We start from the raw sequence: 10,493 nt of genomic DNA on the forward strand, positions 1-10,493 counted from the left end.
CGCAAATTTATTAGCTGCACAATTTTGTCGAGGAAGTCAACAACCAAAGAGAGAGGGACATAGTCACTTTTGCAAAAATTCGCCGTATTGACTTTACATCCAGTGTCACCAGTGAAAGGCAGAATTTGGGGCTGAACTAAATTGGGAGGCTGCCAAGACAGCACTCCGTCTGTGCTTGCGGCCGCACCTACCTGCTCTCTGGGTTGCTCTAACCTGTTACTGGCGTCCTGCTGCACAGACTGTGCAGGCAAAGGGACAGCACGACTGACATTGTCTCCTTTGAAATCACTGGAAGATGAGTCATCAGATGGAACTGCGCCAACTGAAAAATCACTCCCAGATTCGGCTCCATTGTCCTCTCCCTCAGATGCTGTCTCAGTATCTGCTGTCTCAGTCTCTGATCCTGCCTCAGAGCTGGACTCCAGAACCATATTTAGGGCCTGGGCAGCATTCATCCAACGATACGCCATCTCTGCTAGTGCCTAAAACTATCCTTTTAAAATAATATCCTACGTAGAAGGCAGGTAGGTTGTTGGTTTCAAAGCGTAGGTGGGTGTGTGCGTGAGTGAAGTGTTTAACAGTCAATAATGACATTCTTAACATGTAAAACTGATCATGTGATATACGTGTTGGAGTGCTCTTGTGGACTACGATATGTAGGTAGTACAAAACTACAGGTTCACAAGGGGGTTCTCCAACACATTAGATCGCTAAATTTCAGAGAATAAGTTAGAACTTTTCAAATATTATGTACTAGATTTGGTTTTACCCTCAAGACGCGGTGGTAATCGGGAGGCAGCACTAAGGAAACTAGAAATGCAATATATCCTAGAACTTGACACCAGAAGCCCATATGGGCTGAATGCCAGTGAGGATTTCTATACTTGTCAAAATAACATCACTAAGACATTATAAGAAGACAACAAAGTATATATTCCTTACCGTAAATATCCAAAAACAGAAAGTATAATATCAACATGTCTCCATATATATGAAATTTTGTGTATACACACACAAACACTGCCTCTCTTTGGATTTTAATTTTTATTATAATTGTATGTTTTATAAGTGAGGTGGCACACAGGGATTTTTTGAGCCCCAGACACTTTATAACGCTCTATACATTAAAAGCATTAGCAACAAAGGCCCACTTGGGCAATATTAGGACATAATAGCTATGAGTAAAGAGAATGTACAACAGCTAGATGATGGATAGTTGCAAATATATTAAGGGTAAAATAAAAGGTTGCACACACATAGTTATGACAAAGAAGAGTGGTCAAATAACAACAATGTGTCACGGAATGCACCTAATACCCATTAATAATCCACATTTGTAAAGCGCAAACAAATACCCATAAGGGTCTCTAGGCGCTGGGGGCCGTCGGGAAGATTAAGCAAGCTATTGCCCAGAGTCACATGGTGCTGGGCTAATCTGCTGCCAGCGCCGGGGATCGAACCGTGATCCCCAGATTCAGGAGTAAGTCGCCCTGGCCGTGGCGCCACACCTCTTCCCTTAATGCCATCTTTAAATGTTTTAAATGTTTTAAACCAGTTATCTATTTATGTATATATGTATATATTAAACAGTGAGTACATATTTATCAAATGTCAAATTGATTCATCATGGAATTGTTATGTGCTAAGGCCACGTAAAGTTTGAACATGGATCTGTTTTCATTATTCATCATGCACTCGTCACTTTAAATATTAGCACTACTACGTAGCCGCGTCATGTGATCAAGGCCTGCAAAGGCCAAAACGCGTCATGGTGGAGCATTGAGAAAATAAAACCATATTTGCACCAGCAAAAGTGGATTCTATTCCTGTTTTTTCCACCAAATCCAAGGCAAAGCAAGAGAACAAGGGATTTATTTCACATATCTATCTATCTATCTATCTATCTATCTATCTATCTATCTATCTATCTATCTATCTATCTATCTATCTATCTATCTATCTATCTATCTATCTATCTATCTATCTATCTATCTATCTATCTATCTATCTATCTATCTATATATATATATATATATATATATATATATATATATATATATATATATATATATATATATATATATATAAAAATCACCAAAGATCCTTCGTCAGTTCGCAGCGTTATCAGCGCTTCTTCTGCCACAAAGGATACACGAACCCCCGGAACTGCAGGTAAGTCAAATATTTATTGCTGTTTCCTGATTACGCGTTTCGGGCACCACTTGCCCTTGTTCACATAGCCAGCAAGTAAGAAACACCATTATTTTATACAATGCTTTCAGCACGTGATAAAACACCATCCATGGAAATAGAAAAAATACATATATATGTGCATAATTATTGAAACACCCGGTCTTTCTTTTTTTATGTTTCTTTTATTCTTTTTCTCTTTCATTTTATATTATACGTACTAGTTTTTTCCTCTTCCAAATTGTCATTTCTTGATCACTGAAATGTCTGTGTCACAAATGTACTGTGATCCTCATAGATATCATAGTCCATATATAGGTGATAGGTCCCAGATCTGTCTAAAGCCGTTTAAATACATTGTTTCACTCGATGATTCCATTTGTATCTAACATACTAAAAAGTATAAATATGATATAAATATACAATAAATATATAAATATATTAAAATATCATAATTAAGTCATGGTTACAATGTCGCCACCGCATTACATATACTACCAACATTCGAGATTATATGCATTTCCTTTCTAGAACCTACTCCAACCCTCCTTATAATTTATAGGGGACAACACAGTATAATCCATCAGGAAGCACCTGAATGCAGACAAAGTGTCAAGTACATATTAAAGTGCTAATTAGCTAAAGTGCCAATACCAAAAAAGTGTTCTAACCTTGACTGATCTTAAAACATGTTAAAAACGTTCTTAATACAAAGGTCATAGATGATAGAGTGCAATTGAAATTGAAAAAAAAATTCAATTCCCCTTGCACCCACATACTACAGACAGCTGCTAAAATAGATGCCTATTTATCAACCAATACAAAGAAACAAAGAAAGTTTATATATCTTATGGTCATGATTACAATTTCTTCAAAATTGAATTCATCAATCTATAAAAAGTTATGCAGATCCTCTGTGTTTTTCAAACCATATGGAAATTTAGTATCAAGCTCTAACATCATTCTTGATTCCAACTGTCTTAGGGCTTTTTCACGTTCCGCTCCACGACGTAATTTTGGAATGGCAGCTGCCACAAAATAACTCAGACAACTTAGATCGTTGTTGTGTGTTTGTTTAAAATGACGTGCTACTGGATATGTGGGGTCGTTGTTAACTATGGCACGTAAGTGTTGCAGTATCCTGACATGCACCTGCAGTTTGGTACTTCCCACATATCTTAGCCCGCAGTTGCATGTCAGGATATATACCGCAAACTCTGTTCTACATGAGAAATTACCCCTAATGGCTATCTCGTTTGGGCTGAACGGAGAAGAATAATTTGTAGTGTTCTTCTCAAATTTACAAGCCCTGCATGTACTGCATTTTATAAAGCCATTCTTTGGTTGTAGCTACGTTATAGCAGCTGCCAATTTTGGGCAAACCTTCCCCATGTGCGTGCCATTGAAATGCCCTTTCTATAAGTGACAGTGGGTTGCAATGGTAATCTCGTGGACAGCACACCATCTGTTAGAATAAATGGCCAATGACGTTTGACAATAGCACATACTTTTCTTTCTTGCTTACTGAAGGCAGTGATCAATCTTGGGGCGACGTTGTCATTAGCTGGTTTATCTACTCTGTTAGTAAGTAAGGACTCCCTTGATCACTCCTTGATCTTATTTATGGCAGCTTTAAGGGTCTTTTCACTGTAGCCCCTTTCTCTGAATCTTTGATATGCCTCCCCTGTGCATCTGTTCAGATCCTCATTGTTGTTGTCAACCGTCAGGTATCTTGCACCCTTTCTTTGCCCTATAACCCGCTTGAGACTACCTTTCCCAGAATGCATTGCGATGGTTATCGCATTGTATGCCTTCCCATGCTGCTTTGAAAGGGTCAGCTGATCAGTCCAGCATATAAACAGCCAGCTCACCTTTCACAGGTGCTTGGCTTTCTAATCTTGTTAGGACCACGCCCTGCTTGCCTTCGTGACGGACTGGTTTTCCCTCCTCTGATCTGACTTGGAAGTTCTGCTTTGCATCCCCTCCTTGCTTGTGACTTTTGGAATCCCTGTTTCCTGAGCGCGAGAAAGCGCTGAATGCTACTCCTGAAGTCTATCCCTCCATTTATGCTGAACAAGACTCTTGAGCCCCCGTGTGGCATTAGAGCGAGGACGCCCTGCTGTTTACCTCTTATCACCTTGCTTCACTCCGAGCCCCACGCTCTGCCACGGCGCTCTCTCCTGATAAGCACTCATGTACACACGAATGTGTGCAAACAAACGTCCTCCCTTAAATCCACCACATTGAACTTTATGTTAGCTCTTTGCTGCGCTTTAATTGTCTGGAGGCAATCAATTCAGCTGTCACTCCTCTGTGATACAAAAAATCTCGCTCGCTTGTGTGAACGCATTTATTATTCGAACTGTACTATTTTGTTGGTTAACCCATTACACTCACCTGCTTGCTTCGAACGCTGAATCTTCGAGGATCTGGATCTCTAATGCATCACTGTATGGAACGTCTACCTCTGCTGCCTCCGATCTGCCTAAACACCACCCCCATCTAGTGGAGAGAAGTGGAATAGGTTTTCTTGAACTACAATTAATCGTTTTGGATGTGATTATTTAAGCTGTGAAGAAACAGGTCATAGGATTGAATCCTTTTTTACTTTCTGGTGAGAGATCATCCCTCTAGCGAGACCTATTTGAACGCAGTGAGAATGGGTTGGCATGCAATGTGAATTTCTATCCTTGTTACCATTAGGCTGTGAACGGGCTAACCTACTTATAACCCCTTCTCTCTTGTCTCCTCTGTTTTCTGCAGTCTGTCCCGATCTACATTCCCTTTGAAGGAAGTCTGGTGGTCCTTTTAGGTCTCTTCACTCCCTGAGGGCACTGCGTGCTCACGGTGTCTCTATATGGCCTTGGGTAGTGGTGTCCTCGTTGAGTGAAGGGGCATCATCTTCGCTCCTGTGGATATTGGCGATCCTGGTGTCCCTGACGGAGCCTGACAGTTGTTACATATTCTTTTAAGATGTTAGAATTCACCCTATGGGATGTTGTCAATCATATGTTTCGGATGAGCACTGCTGGCATGCAACGTTAAATTGCCAGCAGTTTCCTTTCTATATAAGGTGGTACACAATTTCCCTTCATTTTGGTAAACCTTGACATCCCAAAAATCAATGCTGTTCCTACTGATATTGGAAGTAAATCTAAGATTTGCAGCATTGATATTGATCTGTTTAATGAATTCAGATGCACTTGATTCGCTACCTTGCCCCCCAAAAAAAACGTCATCAATGTACCTTAACCAAACAAAACATGTTTCTTAAAAACCGTGGCATATGTGACTTTGAGGACCTGCTCCTCCCACCAGCCTACATGCAAGCATGCGTAGCTGGGGGAGAAGCAAGCCCCCATCGCCACTCCTCTTTTTTTTACATAAATATCATTGCCAAATACAAAATAGTTATTGTGCAAACACCAAGAAATTAGACTTAGAAGCATTTTGTTATGTTGATAAAATTCAATCGGTCTAAAATCTAAAAAATACTGGGTAGCCCTTAGACCCATGGAATGTTCTATACTGGTGTACAAGGATTCAATGTCCAATGTAATAAAAAGTAGATTATCTGACCATGTAATACCTTGTACCTTTCTTAGAAAATCCTTCACATAAATGGGCAATTTCTTAACAAAATCCTGGAGGAAAAAATCAACATATTGTGTAACAGTTTTGGCTTCACTATTAATGGCCGATATAATGGGCCTACCGGGCACCGGTGAAGTTTTTTTGTGATCAGTGATGCGATTTGAGATGTCATCAGTGATGTCACTGACCATGTCATGAGTGATGTAATATGTGACGTCATCAGCAGTGCATTGCGGGGGCGCGAGTTATAGTTAGCTGAACTAACTATAACGGGGGAATTTTAATTGTTTTGCATGAGGGAAATGTCCAGCTAACTATAACGCCCCTGAAACCTATGGTTTTTTCAGTGAATTTCAAAGGTTTTTTAAATGCTAATTCCTAACAATAACATCTTTATTTTTCAGTGTATCAATTCCTTTAATTGTCTTTTTATATTGTTTTTCACCATGTTTTAAAGTTTTTTTAACTTATTTCTTTTAAAAATTAAAAAATAATATTTGTTTTTAATGATTTTAAAAAAAATATTTGTAATTTTTTAAAAACTATTTGTCATATTTTTTAAATATTTTTAAACAATATTTTTAATACTTTGTTATTATTTTTTTTCCAAAGTTTTTTTTGGATTCGCGCACCCTATGCGCATCTTTCTCGATCCCAGCATGGAACATAGTCGCCATTTTACGATTGCAGTGTAGGATCCACGTACAGTGTGCGTTGGGTACGTATTTTCGTGTGCTATGCAACCGGTACGCGACACCAAGCCCATACGCGACATGTACGAAGTACGTTATGCCACGCTCGCGCGCTTCCGCGAAACGTCATGTGCGTGTTTGCCGCGGTGGGTGCGCGAATCCTGCAAAATATTTTAAATGTCAAAAAACATACATATATATATGTATTTCATGTAAATATTAAGGGAAGACATAATCTAAGCTACTCATAAAAGTAATATATTTTTACTTCTAATCCTATATTGCTTTTAAATGCAAATTCGCGGACTTGCGCTCGGTGCGTGCTGCCTATGGGCACGGTGCGCGGATCCCATGTGACCTGAAAAAAAGAGATTTGATTGGTTCATTAGACTTCCTATTCTAACCATTGAAAGACCCCACCCATTTCAATCATTCTTCTTTGACCTTCTTTGGAGGAGCATCTCTCTGCTGAGAAGAACTTTTTTTGACTAAGTTTACACTTAGATCAATCTTTTTTTTCAAAACAATGGCTTCAGGGCAGCAGGCATCTCCAGCATCTGCTCTTTCATCTGAAGATGAATTTCTGGAGGAACCACCACGCCCAGAAAGGTACTCATCTGTGGTATGGACATTTTTCACTTTTCCTGAGGGGCAAACCAAAACTAATGCCACCTTAGTGCATCCGGTCAACCTGGCACGTGAGGAGTGCCAAAGAATGCGAGTTCTTTTTGGTCCTTCAGAGGCATCACAGCCGAGTACTTCGAGGGTGGATCCATCTGTCCAAAACTTGGACATCCATCCACAGTTTGCCACATTAAAACTGCTCTGCATAAAATGCAATACCGTCCTTTGCTGTGGAGAGCAGTCCATTGACCTCATTTGTAGAAAACAAGAAAACCATCATTGCTAGTTTTTTTTTCCTGAAGCTCATTGTTTTGTCCCTCCAGTTCTTTTTTTTCCTTTTTTTTCCAGAAAAAAAAAATTGTTCAGAAAACCAAGAAAATAAATATAAAAGAAAAAAGAAAAAAAAGTTCTTCTAAGAACTAACTTTCCTGGTTTAAAAAAGAGCTATATTTGTTTGTTAGTGTGTGAAAGTTTAGATGAATGTTTGTGTAGTGTGTAATTGACTGAACAAATGCATTAGTAGCGTATGGTGAATGTATAAGTGCACAACTATGAGGAAGTGCTGCAGCATCACACAGTAACCTCTTTAACTGCAGTGTGCTGTAGTACTTCCGAAGCACTGGGATGTAACATATGTACATAAATATGTTGCAAATCTATGCTTCTCTCTGCACGGCTGCTTTAACTGCAGCCATATGGTGACACAGGCACCATTGCACCATGGTGCAAGGATATCTGTGTCATGTGGTGTTTGTTTTTGTGCAGGAAGACACACCTTCCTGCACAAAAGCAATCAGTAAAGGCACTTTTCTTCTTCAATGTATGCTGAGCATTTTAGCATGTATTGAAGGTTAAAAAATGAGGAGAAGTGAAAACAACTCTCCTTGTTGTGCTTTGCTACACCCATTGTAGAATGGTGCAGCATTCACACACATGTCCAGATTTATAATTTTTGATACATCTGGAGATGTGTCTTGTTCTATGAGTATTCTGTGCAATCAAGCACAACAACACTTATAGAACACCGTTTCAACGCAAAGTGGTGTGTATGATTAGGTCGTATTTACATTGAGAAAAAAAGGTACATAAAGAGCCTTTTCCACTATTTGTATATATTAAAGAGTGTCTTGTGCTATAGCTATGTTACAAAAAGTAACATATTTCTGTTTGGAAAATTGCTTGTGAATGATAGGAGGTAGGAACCGATGTTTGTCTGCAAAGATGCTCAAAGAAGAATGATTGAAATGATTGCAGTCCTTCAATATGTAGAATGGGAAATATTATGAACCACTCAAATCTGTTTCTTTGGAGGTCATATGATATCCTATGACAGAGAGATTCCAAAACTCCATAGGATTAAACAGGGTGTTTTGAAAAACGTATTAAAACTTTGCACCTTCTTGCAGATGTTCCAATTGTCCATAATAATACTTAGTTAAACTTACCTTCACAGTATTAGAAATAAAAAATGGTACACATTTTTTTCAGTTGTTTTTTGTAATGTAAATTGTGGTAAATTGCTTATTTTAGAATTAGGATCTGTGAAATAAAAGAAAAAATAGTTATAACATGTAATAATACATTTTTAACAACACAGCATAATTTAAACAAAATAATTTGTTTTCTTTTTTTGCTGTTCTCAGAATATATTGAATTTCACTAGAAATAGTGATTTCAATCGTACTCATGACATAACAGCGATCAAAAAGATTGTTTTAAAAAAACAACAAGCTATTCTCAGTAAAATACCAGAAAATACAAATCACACATATATAAAATGCTTATTGCTAACAAAATTTTATAACTTCAATTTATAAAAACTGTAAATGTTGTCGCTTTAAAATATTCACCGAGTCAATGAGTAAGAAAAAAATCCATAGTTCAAACATATACCTTTCCTTGAGGCCAAATGGTATTTTTGCACTGTTTTTTATGTAAATTTTCCAATGTTAATCCTAATAAATTATAATAATAAATTCCTCAGAGAGTGAAATATCTTCCTAAAACTTTGGCTGTAAAAATATTAGGTAGAAATTTGTTAATTCACTAGGCAAACGTTGTTTGAAAACTAACTGGGCATCATTACAATGTGTCCAGCCTTTGTCACATTTTAGATAGGCAGTGTAATGTACAGAGGTTGTGGAAGGACCATCATGGAAAATTATTGCAATTGCTACAAAAGTCCTTCCTGATATTGATAGTTGTGTTGCTACAAATTGCTTTATTAAAGTATCCAATTTTCTTCCATCAGCTGTACAACGTTGCTTCATTAACATTATATATTGTCCATATTTAAAAAAAAATAAAGTGGATAACATTTCTGATTTACATTGGCTAAACTCTATGTTTTGATTTGCACATTTAACTAATTTATTGAAAGACACTGATTTACAGTCCGGTAATGTTAAATATAGAAATATTTCAGTGTCTACATTAGTGCTAGATGTATACATGCAATTTTCACAATGATGTTCCCATTTGTAACAAAGGCCAAAAATATTTTCGATTTCTACACCTTCATTTTCAAAAATGGTAAGCATATACATTAAAAACTTCCTGAGCATCTTGTTGGATATTTTGCGTAAATTGTGTAGAACCAGAACACACATCCAAAAGATTACAAACATCTGAAACAGTTTGTATTTTACTTGTATCTGTTCTCAATCTTTCATAAACAGAATGCAACAAGGAACAAAATCTTTTTTTCCGATTCTGCATAATTTGTTCTTGCAAACCTTCAAGATAAAAAACAACATCGACCACTACATTAGCATAGCAGTTGACACCTGAACTATTTTCAAACTGATAACCAACAATCTCTTCAATAGTGTCCTTTTTCTTTTTACTTACAATCACAACATTATCTTGTTCTTTTCCCTTCTCTACAACTTCAGTACAGATATTCTCAAACCTTCTTTTTCGACCAACCACATGCTTTTCAAATACATGATATTGACCTAAATTGGGAGCATACGCCCTTCTTATCCTATTATACTCTTTTACACAGTTTGCATCTGCAGTAACCTTTGTGTCATCAAAATCAATCAAAAACAAACCAGTTAATGTTCTGATTCGCGACAAAGCAACATATGCCATACCCTCTTTATACACAGTAGATCCAATGTTCACCAATGCACGGTCTACACTTAATCCTTGAGATTTATGAATAGTCACTGCGTATGCCAGAGAAAATGGAAATTGTTTCCTACGGACATGTAAATCTTTAACAAGCAAAATACGAACGGAACAACGACCAATTTCTTTAACTTCTTCAATCTGATCAAATTTAATTTTTAAAAATTCAATTCCTTCTTTTTTCTGATAATTAACAAAATCCACCACTTTACCCATTGCTCAATTAACTAAACCTTTTTCTACATCCAAATTACGCCT

Source organism: Triturus cristatus, chromosome 2_1 (genome assembly GCF_964204655.1).
Source record: "Triturus cristatus chromosome 2_1, aTriCri1.1, whole genome shotgun sequence".
NCBI classification, from domain to species: domain Eukaryota; kingdom Metazoa; phylum Chordata; class Amphibia; order Caudata; family Salamandridae; genus Triturus; species Triturus cristatus.